This window comes from Aedes albopictus, chromosome 3 (assembly GCF_035046485.1).
Source record: "Aedes albopictus strain Foshan chromosome 3, AalbF5, whole genome shotgun sequence".
NCBI classification, from domain to species: Eukaryota; Metazoa; Arthropoda; class Insecta; order Diptera; family Culicidae; genus Aedes; species Aedes albopictus.
Genome location: NC_085138.1, coordinates 22,619,353 through 22,636,798, shown reverse-complemented (window position 1 = coordinate 22,636,798; position 17,446 = coordinate 22,619,353). Strand labels below are relative to the sequence as shown.

General features: G+C 38.1%; 1 protein-coding gene across 5 annotated transcripts in view; it reads right to left on the bottom strand.

The window, feature by feature from the left end:
• Positions 1 to 14,591, bottom strand: part of LOC109427307 (zinc transporter ZIP1) — a 63,261-nt gene extending 48,670 nt beyond the window's left edge. For 2 of the 5 annotated variants that reach the window (XM_019702826.3, XM_029865358.2), the window contains exon 1: positions 14,433 to 14,591. The gene's annotated coding sequence lies outside the window, so the exon portion shown is untranslated. Of the gene's footprint in view, positions 1 to 2,315; positions 2,614 to 14,141; positions 14,346 to 14,432 lie in introns of those variants that run through there. The other 3 variants (XM_062860228.1, XM_029865338.2, XM_029865356.2) reach the window with 3 other exon arrangements.
• Positions 14,592 to 17,446: the final 2,855 nt, after the last annotated feature.

The following is a 17,446-nucleotide window of genomic DNA, read 5'->3' as shown; positions in this document are numbered from 1 at the left end:
ACGAACCCTTAAGTTATATGTATAAAACTGACTTAGCTATAGCGACAAGTGCCCAAAATAGGTACAGCTGCCCAAATGGTACAAGACCCTATCTATAATTATTGGCTATTTTCTGTCTGATATGACGGGAATTAGCGCATATGACGAAGTAGATTTGTATCCTATCTGAAACAACACGGAGAAAAGAAAACGCGTGACAATTTTAAAAACGCAGCCGCTCGCGCGCACAGGCTGCTACGATCACCTTTCATCCTTCCATCTCTTAGACTAACTCCACTCATGCGCTCCATCAAGCGTTTTAACGTACAGTAGAGCCCCGAACAGAGAAACGAACCGCACAAGTAGGGCTCGGAATTGAAAAGCTTACGTACGGTAGTAAAAGGACTTGATATTTAAAGTGGCTCTTATCATCTACCCAGCAGAGAGTGAGACGAATGGGTATTAAAATAGAGAAAATGTAAGAAATTGAATGCGGAGATTTGTTGTGGACTGTTACAGTTATTTTGTTATGATTTATGATGACGATGGGAATGTTTGTTTTACTTTTAATCATATGATTAGTGCAATGATTCAATTATAAACATATGCCGCAGGGTGTGTTGTGTTCGGTCATTTGGCCGAATGTCGTTTGGCTGAATGCCATTTAGCCGAATGGGTAGTTTGGCCGAATGCCGTTTGTTCGAATAATGACCAAAATAATTTAGAGGAAGTTCTTGACATTCTAACTGCCAATTTCTATAACTAGATATAATAGTGATCATGTTTATAATTCGATCATTTCCCGTCATTCTGCGTGGTACATGTCATATACATTATCACACAGATGTCTCCTAGAAAATCCTCGGAAAATTGCTTGGAAAACAATTCTCTTGGAAATCATTCAATAAAGATCCTAAAATAATTGTATTTGTTTATCATTCTTGTTATCATATGTAAATGTTCAAAACAATTAGAGTACTGACTATAGTTACAACGTATTGAAAATACAAACGTATTGCAAAAACAAATGGAAGTGTCCAAAATATATTGGTGTAACGCTGTGTCCACGATACGTTGGTTCCCTATTCTGTTTTTGGTTTGTCATTCACATTTACCCAGGAATAACGCAAATTTCCGTAGCTTTCCGAGAATAAACTAGATATGCTCTAGAAATAATCCACGGATTTGTATATGCGCTAAAATTTCCCTCGTTCTAGAATATATTATAACATTTGTAGACTACACATAACTATGACATTACACAAACCCTGCTTATTTAATATTTTATATAATTTGCATTTTTCAGAAACAACATTATTCCTCTTTAAATCATATTTTTTACAAATTACTCATCCACCCTAGTTTCAATATGCTGGCTTGCCGGTCAGTACAATAACAACGACGCAAAATGAACCACCTCCATGTAGCGTAGATGTATGCGCCATATTTACGTCCAATGAACTTCTCTATCGTTCAGCAAACTGCTTGCATCGAGACCAAGACCAACACCAATGTTCCATTTCGCAATATCATTCAAAGCCAAGATGTCATATATGCGAGGACTTGGTTCTTTTTTAAAAAGACAGTGACTTTTAATGCGACTGCCATCTTCGGTGAAAAGAGAGAACCGGAACGCTCGTAGGGGAAATCGGTTTAATATGTACCGTTGGGGCAAAACGACCCTCTCCATCAAGGTGGTTTTTGGTTCAGTATTTATTTCGGAAAGTTACCGGTTAAAGTGTAAAACGCGCATTTGAAGAACCAACATAGACCAGAAAAAAAAGAACCTTCCAAATGTGTATTAATTCCTTTGAGCGGCAGCGATGTATGCACTTTAATCACTTGTAGTTTTTATTGCTTTTTTTTGGTATGACACTACCATTTATGCATCCCACTATCATAGTTTAGTTGCCACTCTCGAACTATGCACTCTTCGCCGCGAAGCCCCTCTCAAATGAAGTTTCGTGGCTGCGTGTTCCGCGAGATGTTTTCAGTTTTCATGGTCACGTTTAGTAGAACGTTTCTCCCGTATAGGCGCATGCATCATCATAGTCGCCACCGTCACATCACATACGCCTGTGTGGAAATGTGCGTATCGGGGAATCCAATCTCACATATGTTGATAACATATTGCATTCTAATGAATCAGATCAGAAGTTTCCTAGACAAATAAATTCCTGGGATTTTCCATTCACATCAGCACGAATAACACTCATTAGAAGTATTTCACAGTGAGAGACGTAGATATTTCAATTCACTTTCGATTTTTGACGAATGTCACCTGTCGTATGGCACTCAACAGTATTTAAATTTTCACCAAATCCAATCACACGAACCTTTGTTTACAGTGAATGCATTTCTGCAATCTCATTCGCCGTTTTCTTCGACTCAGCAGACTCCGGTCTTTCTACGGAGAAGGTACCATCACAACGAGATTGTTACACAATCGATCGATGGCGAAGGATTTTGTTTTCGTTGATTTCCACTTGTTTGATATATTTAGCTGTTGATTGTAGTTGCTGGTCTTTAGTGGCACTCGATGTGGACTGAGTCACTTATTAGTTTCGACACAACCAAAACAGGGTGTCCGAGCGAGGGTGAGGGTTGGGATGTTTCTTCGTTGGAAATGAACTGAGTATAAAAGTCAGCGAACGAAATAATGCAAGAACGAATGCTACGTATAGTGTGTGGTGTACAATACAACGACATATACAGCGAATTTGTTGGGGCAGGCAGAGGCTAAATGTGGATATCAGAAACCGTAAAACGAGGTGGCATTGAACTTTTATTTAAAAATATCTTGGATGTTTATTATTTCTCTAGGATTCGCGATACAATCTGCTGAGAATGTGTTTTTTTTTATAAATTCTTGGCAATATCCCAAGCAGCAGCCACATTATAAAAGAGTTACGAGTCGTAACTTACGACATAAGTAAAACTTGCTCTGTCGTAAATCTTACTATCCCCTGTAACTGGGACAGGTAAAATTTTCACTTTTCGAAAAATGTTCAACTAGCTGTAACTTTTTGAAAAGGGCATCAAATATTCTCAAATTTTTACTGTAAGTTCGTCAACTAGTTGTGTATCAGTGGTCCAAATTTGGCAAAGATCGGGCTCTTCTACAAGAAGTTAGAGAGATTCTAGAAAAAGGTATAATTATCCGATAGCCAACTTTGAGCTGTAATATCTCCGGATTCAACAAACCGAATGCAATGAAATTTTGATCATTTGGACCACTGATACACAACTAGTTGATGAACTTACAGTACAAATTTGAGAATATTTGATGCCCTTTCGAAAAGTTACAGCTAGTTGAACATTTTTAGAAAAGTGAAAATTTTACCTGTCCCAGTTATTTTGAGTATCATATTCAGACGAATTACATTTTATATTGCTTTCAGTTGCAATCTAGTTTCTGTTTAAGGCCAACATCACCCCGGTTCACAGTGCACCCCACACAAAAACAGTCAAGACCAGCCAAAAGTTTTCGTCGTTGGTTTTCCTGTCCAAAACAAAATCGAATGCTCATACGAATGAATGGAAGTTTGGGTTTGCTTGCGCTGTATATACGCGGCAGCCGTCCATCGCTGCAGTGTCCAATGAACCATGGCAGGTCGTTTTTTGATACTGGTCTCGGCGTGGCGATTAGAAGATTTGAATCGAAAATTTGATCTTACAGCTGTGAACAATTGTATAAAATGAAATTATTTTCGGAAAACAAAATCTGTAAAATTAATCAATTGTATTTATTCTCACTTGAGGTACGAATTTGGTATTATTCGATAATCGCGATAATCATTATGGCAACGGTTTTCTTTAAGTACCGTATTTTTTTAACATTGATCGACTTGTCCTTCTTCGTGAAATGCCAAAATAATCAGTATCTACTCACGAAATGTGTTTCACTATCTGCTATTGTTATTGTTACTGATGAAGTGGTAGGATTTTGATCTAATTGCCGTCGTACGAAGCACTGACCAATAATGATCGAGTATTTTCTTGCACCACCGTGTTTGAAACACATGGCCAATTCAATACCAAAAATACCAATTAATGAATTAACATACAACTAGTTCAATAGTTTGTCGTAAAACTATATTTTCATCTACTCCAACTCTATTCTCGGCGCAACATGAATTCAATTTCCGCCACAGCTTTAAGTAAACACTATGGTACACAGAGGGAATGACACTTCTTCTACTAACCGGCAATATCTGCATTTATCTGCTGCTATCCCTCGTTAACCGCGTCTAAGCTCTGCTCGCTGAATTAGCGCATATGATGAAGTAGATTTTTACCCTATTTCGGAGGACTCTTGAGAGTAGCAATTGAACGAATTCCTGCTAAAAATGGTTGAGAATTCTCGTAAGACTAAGATTTCCTGAAGGAATCCCAGTAGTAATTACCAAAATACAAAAAGCAATTTCTAGAGTAATGCTTGAAAAAATCATTGCAGCAATTCCTGGAAGAACTTCAAGAGTACACCCTTGGAGTATTCCAAAAGGTGGACATCCTGGGTGGAGGAGAAGTTTTCGGAGGCATCCCAGCAGGCATCCCTGGAATAATTCCACGAGAAACTGCTGCAGAAATCTTATGAGAAATCCTCTTGAAATTCCTTCAGGAATGCCTGCTAGGATTCGTCTATAGATTCTTCTAAGGATTACGGAAATAGTTCCGGTAGTTCCATCGGGAATTTCTTCGAGGATTCATCTAGGAATTTCTCTCCGAATTCCTTTAAAAGCAATTATTGCTGGGATTCTTTTACGAACTACTGCCAGGATTTCTCCAAGCATTCTTACTGAGAAATTTCTCAAGCATTTCCGAATGGTATTTCTGCAGTTAGGGTATCGAACCACTTGGGCAGCGGCCGGTATTTTGGGCACTCTTCGCTATAACTTCCAAACCAATTGACTTGAAATTTTGTACACGGCTAGATACTATACGTATCTCATCGCGTTCCAAAAATTGTGTCAATTGGTTCAAAATTGGCTGAGTTATAGCATAAAAGTGCCCAAAATGGGACTCCTGCCGAGAAGGTTCTACTTCCCTATGTATTGCTTTTACATGTCCTGTAGGATTTGCTTGAAAAAGCTCAGCAAAACTACAAAGAAGTTACAGCAGCGATTCCTGGATGAATCCCATCACTCGAATAATCTTAGCAAGAGGAATTCTTGATAAATTCCAAAACGTATTCCTGGAGGAATCCTTGGGAAAATCTCTTGAACCACAAGCGGTATTTCCGGAGGAAACCCAGCAGGCATTTTTGGGGAATTTCCGAGAGGAATTCGTGAGGTAATTGGTGAAGTAATTTTGGAAGAATCCCTGTAGAATCCCAGTGGCATTCCTAAAGAATTGCCTAGAGGTTTTCGCGAAGAAACTATTGGAGAAATCCGCAGAGCATATCCAACTAACAATTACTCATTTTATAAGCACCTTTACGACGAATTGATTCAGCATGATGCTGAATAACATTTGGATAATTTTCAGGCGCAAACTTTGTTCGGGTTTTGTTCACACAAATTTGGAGAAACTATAAAGCATAGTGTTGTGTACCAACTGAACTGTTTGTTGTTATATCGTTTACAACTATATATTAAAGCTGTTATTCAGCTTTAGCAATAAATGATTAAAAATTAAAAAAAAAATGCGAAAATTTTCAATTTCCACGAGAGTTTATGAACTTAATGCTGTGAACAAATATTGTGGAATAATAACTACACATAAATTTACCTGAATTCGAACTCGAGACCCGTCGATTACCAGCAGCATGCCTTCCTATCTGCGCCATCCTAGAATTGATGAATTGCAGCGCTCAAATCAAAACATAAACTTCCCGTGGTTTAATTATGATCAGACTTTGACTCCTATTCAGCAGTGGTGAATTAGCACAACATTATGGTTAACAACTGAACAACAGATTAGTTCAGCTGTTGTTCAGTAAAAACCAAGTATTTTTCATCATGTACTCTGAGTTGAAGTATGATGAAACGAAAGCGCTTATTTGACTTGTGAAAAACACATTATACAGATACATGTGCTAATTTTTACAGGAACTTAACAAGAAGCAAAAAAAAGTCTTGTTAAACTATGTTGTAAAGGAATTACTGCGAGTCGAATAAAAATCCTATTGAACGCTTGAAAAATGTTTTTAATTATCATTGTTGATACCAATACGAAAAGTTGAACATTGGCTCCTTTTTCAATTGAAAAAGCATTTGTACAGTAATGTGTACAGCATAATTTTAGTTCAGCTATGATTACTATTATAAAGCAACAATTCAGCATGCATGCTTGTTAGCGGCTGATGATTGTTAGTTGGGTAGTCAAGAGGAACTCTTGAAATAATCCATGGAGAAATCTTTGCAAACATCTACTTGGAATTCCTCCACAATGCATGACGGGAATTTTTTGCAGAGATTGCTTCAGATGTTTTTCCAAGTATTTTTGTTTTGGTTCATACCGCATTGGTGCAACATTGTATCGGTTGCATAAGATTGGTAAAGCAATGCATTATTGCATCAGTTCTGTAGAAAATTCTAGCTGTTACTCATTCCGTGGAATAGAAGCTATTAATGAATCAAAGGTGGCGGCTACATAATAGTATACCTTCTGGCGCTTTTCAATGCGATACCCTATGCTGAGTGAAATGTTTCACACATACGATAACCACAGAGAACAGACATCCAAGTCCAGTTCCGAAGCTGTGTAAGGAATTTAACGGCCATTTGAAATCGACAACACAAGTGTGGCAATCGCGTGGCGCTGCAATTGGTTAATTTCCCATACTAATTTAATTCACCACTTGAAATGTTTCAATTCACCACTGACTGTGGCAATATGGTGTTTGGCGGCGTTAGTGTTGTCATCGTGTATTGGGTTGCAACCTTACTCAAGTGAAGATTCAAATCCTTACACAACTTTCTGTGCGAAATTTGTTCTAGCCTGGATGTCTGCTCTCTGTGCAATAACTTCCAAGGAAGCTTCTAGAAATATTTCTTCCAAAAGATTCAAGAATCTCCTAGATGAATAAAAATATACTTAATTTATATAAAGGAAATTTGAAACCGCATTGGAATGGATGAAATGAACAAAATGGAGTGGGTCAAAATTACATCATACAGAACTTATTTTTTTTTTTTTTGGCAGCTTTGTTCTGTTTGTCTTGGACTGAAACCCTTTCCTTAGAACTCGAAGTTGGCCTCAACATTTCCTTTGGTTCATTATTCTGTTGAAGCATTATCACATTGTGTATCGTTGCATTGTTTACATAGGATTAGTAAATCAATGCAATCATTCCATGGACTAGAACCTTACAATTGTCATTCGCGAAAACTAGGTTGAAACATAATAGCACACCTTCAGGCGCTTCACGATGAGATTTTTTTGATACCTGCATTAACGAGGTTTTTAGCCCTAAGCTAGTTCATGTCGAGACCAACACTTTACTTCCCTTCCGAAGGAAATACTCACATTGTTTGCGAGTTTGTCGGGATTCAGTCCCAGGTCCTCGGCGTGAATGTCACGTCTTTTAACCATCACACAAGGTCCACTCGATGAGATGCCCAGTGCTGAGTGAAATGCATCACATCTGCATTGATGCAACAGCGTTTAAAGAAGCTTCTAGAAATTTTCCTTCCTGCAGATTCTAGAATCTTCTTGATGGATCAAAATTTCCTTATATTGTTGCATTGCTGCATCGCTGCATTAATGCATCGTTGGGTTGATTGCCTAGGATTAGTAAAGCAATGCATTGCCGAATATATCATGTTGCAATTTCTAAAAGTTTCTTTTCTTCATTTGATGAAACCTTACAACATTCATTTATGGGATATGCGTAATAGCATAACTACGGGCGTTTCACAATAAGATGCTTAATACTGAGGGAAATGTTTCACACATGCACTGATGCCATCGCTTTCAAAGGTGCTTTTAGAAATTTGTCTGTAAATTTTGTGTCATTCCTTATCTATAGAATCTTATTTGCAGCTATCACGAACCAATGGTGAAAACATAGTGGACTATATTTTAGCGCACGGGTTCCCAACCGGTGGCCCGCGGCCCCCTGGGGGGCCGTGAGGCCAGTCCAGGGGGGCCGTGATGTTACCAAAACAATTGTTAAATTTTTATTCTATTTTGTGCAAAAAATACCAATATGAATTTTGTATTCCTTCATCCCCAAAAGCCACAAAAAGGAACAAATTTTCAGTATAAAACGCCTTCAGAAGAAAAAATTTTCGGCTGCACCGCTATTTTGCAGCAACGACTCAAATTGAATGTACATTATTGTTTACGAAATAGAATAGCACTACGGACCACCTGTTCCGGGGGTAAAAGTCCACCAAACAGGTAACCCCAATCCAAGGTGTCAGGCGACCCGTGCTGAGGGATGAATGGTTGAGGGGGTTTAAAACATGCTCGATCTTTAACGGAGCCCGTAGCGTGGGTAGATCGCCTTTTTGCGTTGCGTTGCGGTGTCAGATCTACCAAACCGAAATCTAGTGTCGACCTATTTTTCAATTTTGGAATATGTGTTCTGATAATTATAGACATTATAGTATTTAGTCCTTGCTACTGGTGTTGTGATGACTTCCAGTCTTTGAATAAAACTAAGTTTACCAACTTTACTTTGCATATAGTTAAAAACCTCACCATCTGAGGCTAAACTCAATGCAAAGGAAATCAAATTGGGTTAGGGATCCATGTATGTACTAACTCTTCGAAGACTGGAAAGTGCTAGTACGCAAGGAACATACTAGAATCCTTATTACTGAACACATGTCCCATTATTGGAATGATATTGCTGCTAATGTTAAAACCCGGGTCCTAAACCTGGGGAGAATTTAGCAGTAAAACAAGGGTGATGCTAGGTTTCCGATGCATGGCCAATATCAGTACTCTTGTTTTGTTTTCTAAGAAAACAAAACAAAAACTGTATCAAAATCGATACTTTATTGCCCCTCAATGGCAATTGAGTAATGCGACATGCACTACACTAAGGATACGGGTAATGTCACAATAGATCTAAAAACTGGTCGCAGTGACAAACCCGAACAGGAATAAAAAAAAAAAAATTGTTTACGAAATGTGAGTGTCGAATAAAAAAACGTATTATTGATCGTCGAAAATCCCGCCACCGGTTAGGTCACTGTACCCAAAAAACTCGGTTTCGTTTATTTAATTCATATTTTTACTAAACATTTTCATTGGGCCCCAGATGTTTTGACAATTCTTAAAAGGGCCGCCACCTCAAAAAGGTTGGAAACCCCTGTTTTAGCGCTTTGCAATGAGTACCCAATGCTGAGTGAAATCTTTCACATACGCTTCGATACAATTGTGCTCATTCTACGAGTGAAGTTACGTGATCCAACTCGACTCGCATATCGAGGCGAGTTATCTCGACTCGAATAAGGTGACTGTCTATTTGATTTACACGGCGAGTCACTTCATTCGAGTAGAGATTTGTTACCTCTATATACTGACCCCACTCGCAAAACAGTCCCATATGTGTAAGTAAAAAGAAAATTATGTTAAGTACTGTTCCTTTGAATTCCACTAAGAATATGCATGATTTGACAGATACGTATTTCGACCTCAACTGAAAGGTCGTCTTCAGTGTCTTGTACTTGTCGAGTCAAGTACAAGACACTGAAGACGACCTTACAGTTGAGGTCGAAATACGTACCTGTCAAAGGATGCAAATTCTTAGTGGAATTCAAAGTCCCATATGAATAGAAAACCCAGCAAAGATGGGAATGTTATGCGAGTGGCGGCAGTATATGACTCCGAGTTTTGTCACGTCACTTCACTCGCAGAATGAGCACAAATAGCTTCTAAGAAAACTTCTAGAAGTATTCCTTTCGGCAGGTTTCCGTTCAGAATCCTAAGAAGCTTCAGGAACTTTCTAGAAAAAAAAAAAGAAAAATAAAGCTTTTGAGCATTCTAGAACACCCTTCGGAAGTATAAACATGCCTTCTTTTTCAAATTTGAAGACATTTTTGGATTTTTATGAGAAGAAAGAAAACAATACATTCTAGGAGTAGTGGCTATCAGACGAGTTCTAGAACTTTTCACAATTGAATGTTCAAGAGCTTTCTGTTTCAAAATTAAATAAATTTCAGGAATAACCCAGCCCGAGCAGAGGAGAAAAGCTCAATAATAGCATATTTTGATACCGAGATCAAAAAGTGATATTTGTTTGTTTGAGATAAGAGGAAAAAGTACTGAAAATAATATCTCAAATTTACTCCTGGAACATCGTCATCATAGTACATTTAGCTCTTGGTAAGATCTAACCAATAGCAGTGAGCTATTTGATTGATCTTCAAATATCAAATTTTGCTATTGGAATTTTTTGCTATTTTTTCAGTACTTTCACCTCTTATCTCAATCAAACCAATATCACATTTTGATCGTCAGTACTTGACCTGTACCCGGGAGGTAACAATTTGATGCTGTACAAGCGTTTTTCAAACTATTTTAAAGCAGCCTTCATTTAAACAAAAGCTGAGCACAAGATGTACAATCCTTTATTCAGCTCCTAAGCATCCAATTTTGGTGATTTTATTCAACCTTTAGCTGATTTGAGGTTCATTGAAAGGCTGATTTAAGGCTTAATATGCGCTTAATAAGTAATCAATCAAATTTAATAATTGTGGTGAAAATTTGTTGTTTAAGAATGCATAAATTATGCTGTGGGAAAACTGGGAATTGAAATCGGACCTCCTGATTTATAGTCACTCACCATAGCATCTACACCACACACAATGATATACATATCATCGATAACGAGAGCATTATTTGTTGTGTCTGAATAAACAAGAACATAAGCTGAACTCGACATGTATTGAGGCTGAAGCAGCTATGAGGACTAGGGTGGCCCACACTTATATGATAAGCAAAAATTTCGAAAAATGCCAAGTCTCACCTTCTAAATCAGTTCTTTTGGACTCCCAGAAGCTACGTTCAAAATTTGAGCAAAATTGGTTGAGCCTAAGGGGGCGCTTTTGGTAAACGTCTATAATAGAAAAAAAATAATAAGGGGGCGCTCAAAACGCTTGAAGTTTGTATGGGAAAACTTGGCCAAATGTATGCAGAAATGTCAAGTTTTCGAATTTTGCCGCTAGGTGGCGCTGAAAGCGTTCAATAATCAAACCCTTTGGTATTGTTGTAGGTGACTATATGCTAAAGAACTTTGTCGAATACCGCGAAGTGATCCGATGCCTGTGAAAAAAGTTATACCCTAGGCAAAGACAGGCAAAGTATTGAGATTTCATCATTGATATTATTCCTTTACATCACAGAGAACAGACATCCAGGCTAGAACAAATTTCATTCAGAAAGTTGTGTAAGGATTTGAATCTTCACTTGAGTAAGGTTGCAAACCAATACACGATGACAACACTAACGCCGCCTAACACCATATTGCCACAGTCAGTGGTGAATTGAAACATTTCAAGTGGTGAATTAAATTAGTATGGGAAATTATTCGATTGCAGCGCCACGCTATTGCCACTTGTGTTGCCGATTTCAAATGGCCGTTAAATTCCTTACACAGCTTCGGAACTGGACTTGGATGTCTGTTCTCTGTGTTTACATGTATTAGAAAAACAACAATTAAGTTTATCCTCACTTTACCTAGGGTATAACTTTTTTCACAGACGTTGGATTACTTTGCGGGCTTCGACAAACTTGTTTGGCATATAGTCACCTACCATAATAACCATAATACCAAAGGGTTTGATTATTGAACGCTTACAGCGCCACCTAGCGGCAAAATTCGAAAACTTAAAATTTCTGCATACATTTGGCCAAGTTTTCCCATACAAACTTCGAGCGTTTTGAGCGCCCCTTAGGCTCAACATTGCTTTCAGCTGTCAAAATTAATTTGAATTAAGGTTGAACTACAGATGATTACAAGCATGATTACATGGATGAATAATATTGTATTCAACCATCTATGTATTGCTGAGTAAAGAGGTTGAACAAACCATATTTCAGTCCAATATACAGTTGTCATTGTGTTCAGCCACTGACACCATTAACCAGTCAAAGTTCAGCTAATACTCTCACTGTCCAGCATTTATTATTACATGGGGAGAGGAAGAAGGTGAAGACGGTTCTCCTTGGAATATTTGAGTTTTGATTTTGAAATCGAAAAAAAATCAGTAACATTTCTGTGAGAAGAAAAATAAGAGGAAAAAGTAAAATAATATTCTAGAACATTCTTCGTAGAAATAAATATGAATTATAAAAAAAAATGTTCGAGAATTTCCCACGAATAATAGAATATTTGAAAGCTTTTTGTTTAGAATTCGGAAAAACTTCTGCAACTTTTCAGAAATATGCCAAAGATGGTATAGCCAAAGACAAAATAGTGTTTAGCGATAGTCTAGAATACTCTTTCTTCGGAGGAATACCGAGGGAATGTGAAAACAATCTTTTTTGTTGGGAGATTGGCAAGAACATCAGTAGAACTTCAATCACAGAAGGCCTAGAATATAATTATACCGTCTACCCCCGTTGGTTTGACACATCTAATCTGAACACTTTTCAAATTGACCCCCTCTAATCTGCACATCGTTCACATTAAAATATTAAAATTAAAATGGTTCAAACGTCATTCTGCTAATGGAACGGAGTGAAACGAAACGCAGAATCAAAACCAAAACATCGAAAAGGTTGCCAGCAGACTGTTTTTCCGTCGCCTACAGGGTTGCTAGAAGTTCAAACTAAAAATTAACCCCGTTGGTTTGCATGAGGTGTCGTTCAAACCAACGGGGGTATACGGTATTAGCGAGTTGCAAAAATAAAAGATCATTTCGTAACTTACTCAACAAAACCTGTTTTTTTTTTCACTGGAGAATCCAACATTGTAGATTAAGCCATTTTAGGAAACTTTGTCGAAGACGGGAAAATTCTATCTCCGAAATTTACAAAGTTATGTGCAACAACAGAAGCATATGATGTAATACCAGCTTAAAAAGTGTTGTTTCGTCATAACTTTTTTGTTTTAATTTTCTTGTGTTTACAATGTTCAGTAAAATTGTAGATACTGTAAAAGCGGATATCTTTTCTGAAGACTGCAAAAATCTATCACATCATTCAAAGGTAGTACGGCCATTTTTTTCATTTTTTAGTACAAACCTAAACTTTAAAAGTAGCAGATATTAGCAGTTAAATTTTGTATTTTTACTCAAACAGTTCCTCATTCACTATCGAAGCGCATAAGAAACATAGCGGAATCGCGCGAGATTCTTGAAATATTTTCAAGTTGATGTTCTAGTTATAGAGGTTTCAAAACTACATATTTTTACTGAAGACAGTATTTAACATAGAAATCTATTGATTGTGTTTTATCTACATAAACATAACACCAATTTGATCGTAAAGGCTCTTAATAAAAGAGTGAGTCGTTTGCTATCTTCTTCAAAAACATATATAAATAGGTAAGAAATAAACAAATAATCTGAATGAGAAACAAAAACAAAAAAATAAAACATTTGAACAACAAATCTACAATCGAAAACATTACTTGAAAATTATTATAAAAATCGTAATAACACGAAGCAAAACATATTACATACTTACACTGTTAAAACAAATCGATTTCAGAGAAAATGCACACACATTTCATAATTGATGTCATAAATATGTATAGAAAATCATTACAATCAGCCTAGTTTACGTCACTCAAATCGATAAGCAAGATAACAAGCAGTCCATATTGGGTTCATAAGACCTGTGTAATTCGATGTCAAACATGAATACCGATCGATCACGTTTCAGTTCAATTCACCATGACGATGTTTATGGATCAGGCATTCTTCACAGCAAAGCTAAACGCAAGCTGAGTAAGTTTTTCGATAAGCGCTCACAAGATCGCTCGAAACCCTTTTCTATGACGGTCTTTGTACTGACCCCCGCTGAAAACGCCCGTATTAGTCATTTGTAGATTAGAAATGTGATTTATCGAAAGGGGATTTCCTGTGCTTTTTTTGCGTTTAAAAATCTAATCTAATATTTCATCTCCAGTTTTAACTTTAAATGCGGAATTAATTATCTCGCCGGCCCGAACAACCTTCTCTACAATAATGATAAACTCATCACTGATGCTCTCAACCTTGTTCACAATTCGCGTAGATTTCTTATCGTAACTGATCCACCAGTAGCGTACTGTTCAAGGCGTCCGAAAGTGGTCCAATTAGCATCTTTTAAAAGGTACGTCGCAATAGGCGCTAAATGGTTTGACAATATTCTTCTTCGGCCCAACACATTCTCTCCCATGTACGATCTGAAAATCCAGTTTCACTGAAAACACAGTTCACAGCCTACTTCGATACTTGTTACAATCGCTTCCGTCGTCGCCACTACGCACAGGTAACTAGATGCCGTCGAATAGGTACGTCTCTAATCAATGTAGCAAATGTTACAACAACCAACCAATCAACACGTACCTGTTCAGTACAGTTCGTCTGCCTTTTCCGACGAGCCCGAAAGTGTGTCTTATCGCAGACACGCTGCTGCTATTCTGCCGAAAACAATCCCACCGCGCGCGCGTTCACGATAAGCGATATGTCAGGTTCTACGGTCGAGGGAGAACTGACCTCTGTACTGCTCGCGGTGATTTGGCGTTAGCAACACACCGCAAGAGAGATCGAGAATGAATCTCTCTATAACGTAGCTAAATCGCAGAGAGACGGATGGAATGGCGTATGCGCGGTGCATATTAACGGCAACATAGCCGTTGTACGACATACCTTGGGAGAGGCTAGGAGAGAGGGCTTTGATTGAGGGTGATGTGGGTGGAATGCGGGCCGGGCATATGCAAAGCAACAGATGAGAATGAATGAGGCATCGTAGATTGCCATGGTTTCTAACACGTGCTCCGGTTTAGCGTTGTTAGAGGTTGATTCCTTACCTGATACTTTATGTTTCTCATAACAACCGACTTCATAGTTCACAGGTAAATTTTAACAAGAATGTGTTCTTTATTTATTACTAGGTTGCTAGGACTTTGCAGCAAGGCAAAGTAGAAATCTTGGTGCAAATACGACGGATACCTGGGAAGCATCAATATGCCATTGGAAATTCCAATTCGCTTGTTACCCAGAGGATTGTTATCAAGATTGTTATGGTCTTCTCGTTTTCTTACCCCGCATTAAAACTATGCTGCTGTGTTGAAAGATAGGTTGTCAGCTTTAGCCGTACGCTTGAGCCGCAGTTATGTTGGGTACAAAAACATTGCATTGATAGAACATGTTCCTGCAGGGATGCCACTTTCTTGTTGTTACCAATTTCATACAGGCGTAACCGCAATGAATGACCGATTTTTGCTATAGAGGAGCACCTCCTGGAGAACAGACGCTAAGGTTTGCCAAGGCGTCCAATTTGAATGTGGTCTTCGGTAAAGTTGTAGCTGATAGAGTAGCCTGGGAGTACCAACAAGAGTCAACTGACACTCTAGTGCACTTGGGGAAATGCTACGGTCAATTGAACGAAAAATGTCGTTTTCCCATAGTAATTCCCATACAAACTTTGAAGGGCTTGTGCACTCTCAATTTTCAACCAAATCAGCTCATTTTTTTTGGGGGAAGGCTTAAAATTTGGTTACGAATCGAATAAGCGGTGTGGAGCAAAAACGATTTTTTGAACCACGCTTATACCCAGCCTTTAAATGAAATCCAAAAAGTGAAGTGGAGCGAGAATTCAATGTTTGTCCCATACTAATGTGCATATCCATCGCAAGAACAGAAACGGGTTGAAAAAAGTCGTTCCCGTTCCTTCCAACTGTCACTGGACAGTGTCAATCTATCACATAACGCTTTAAAGTTATGCAATCAAGCGAACTGTGCCACAGTATCTCCAGAGTAATGAATACACTAAACTATCACCTTACGCCTGGCATCTACACATCATTATCTGTCCAGAGTTTTTTTTTTCACTGGATTCCTGCGGGGATGAACCAGCCTCGGGCTGAATTTCCCCATAATAAAAAAGTCAATAATAATAAAACTGGATTCCTCCCGAAGATTGTTCCAAAATTAAACCAAAGTTCCCTCAGGAATTTATGTTGGTGATTTCACGGGATTGCTTTCCAATAGTTTCTCTCGGGATTTTTGCGAGATTTTTGTTGAAGTTTTTTTAGGGAGTCCATCCCGAATTTCTTTTGTGGAGCTTCTCGCTAGATTTCAGCTGGATTCCTTCCGATATTCCTCCGGGAATTTACGAGAAGTTTCGTAAGTTATGCCAGGAGACATTCCGAAGAATAACTTCTGGAAAAATCCCCGCAAGAACTCCGGAAGCAACAATGAGAAAATCCGAAAGGGCATCCAGAATATCGGAACAATTTCTGGTAGGAATTCCAGGAAGAGCTCTGGGAATAATCGCGAGAAAAGCTGTAAATAATCTCAAGTGGATCATAGCAATCCGGTAAATAAGTTTGAGCCTGAAAAAAATCGCTGAAAGAAATCACGAGAAGAACTCCATGAGAATTAAACGGAAATAGTTCCTGTAGAAATCTCAGAAGGCAGGAAAAAAATCAGAAGAAAACCCAGGGTAAATTCAGAAAAAAAAACTCAGATATCCCAGGACCAATATCGGAAGAAATCTTCGAGACAAGTCCCGGGAGAGACTCCTAGAGAAATCTCTGGGAAAACTTCAAAAGAAATCCCGCAAGTACCTTCAAGAAATATCACAGCCGAAACTCCTGTAGAAATTCAGGGAGAAACTTCGGCAGAAATTCTGCAGGGAACTCTGTTAAAATTCTTGGAAAACTTCTTTGAGGAGTTCTCGTTGAAATCCCAGGAATAAGTCCTCTGGGAGAAATCTCGAGAAGATCTCCTGGTTAAGCCCCAAGAGAAACAACGGAAGAAATCGCAGAAAATCGTCATGGAGAATTGTTGAGAAATTGTTCGAATCTTGGAAAAATGCTGGTAGCAAAATTTCTTATTATACAGAGCAAATTATATTAAAAAAGGGCAAAATTTACATACAGCAAAAGCTATCGTATCCCTCGATGAAAAATTTTCAAATTTTCGGAGGTGGAATTAAAATGGGAAATATTTAGAATGGTGGGTGGCTATTTGGTAGACATTTTTATTTGTGAATAACGGTTCCAGGCACACCATGAATTGAATGGTAATTGTTCAGCAAAATATACGCCATAACTCTCTTTTCAAACGAGTTGGAGGTATCATCCTCGAAAAAGCCAAAACTTGAAAGTTATGATGAAAACATAGTTTGTGAACTTTTTCAATGCTGACTAAAGGCACATATGTAAATTGATTGCAACTTATCCGGATCAGATTCCAGCGTCAAAGCATTGCCGGATCTCCGAGATGAGCTAGCTCTTCCATTGCGCACCAATATGCTGGGGTTCCCAACCTTTTTGAGGTGGCGACCCCCTTTAAAAATTGTCAAAACATCCGCGGCCCAATGAAAATTTTTAGAAAAAAAATATGAATTAAAT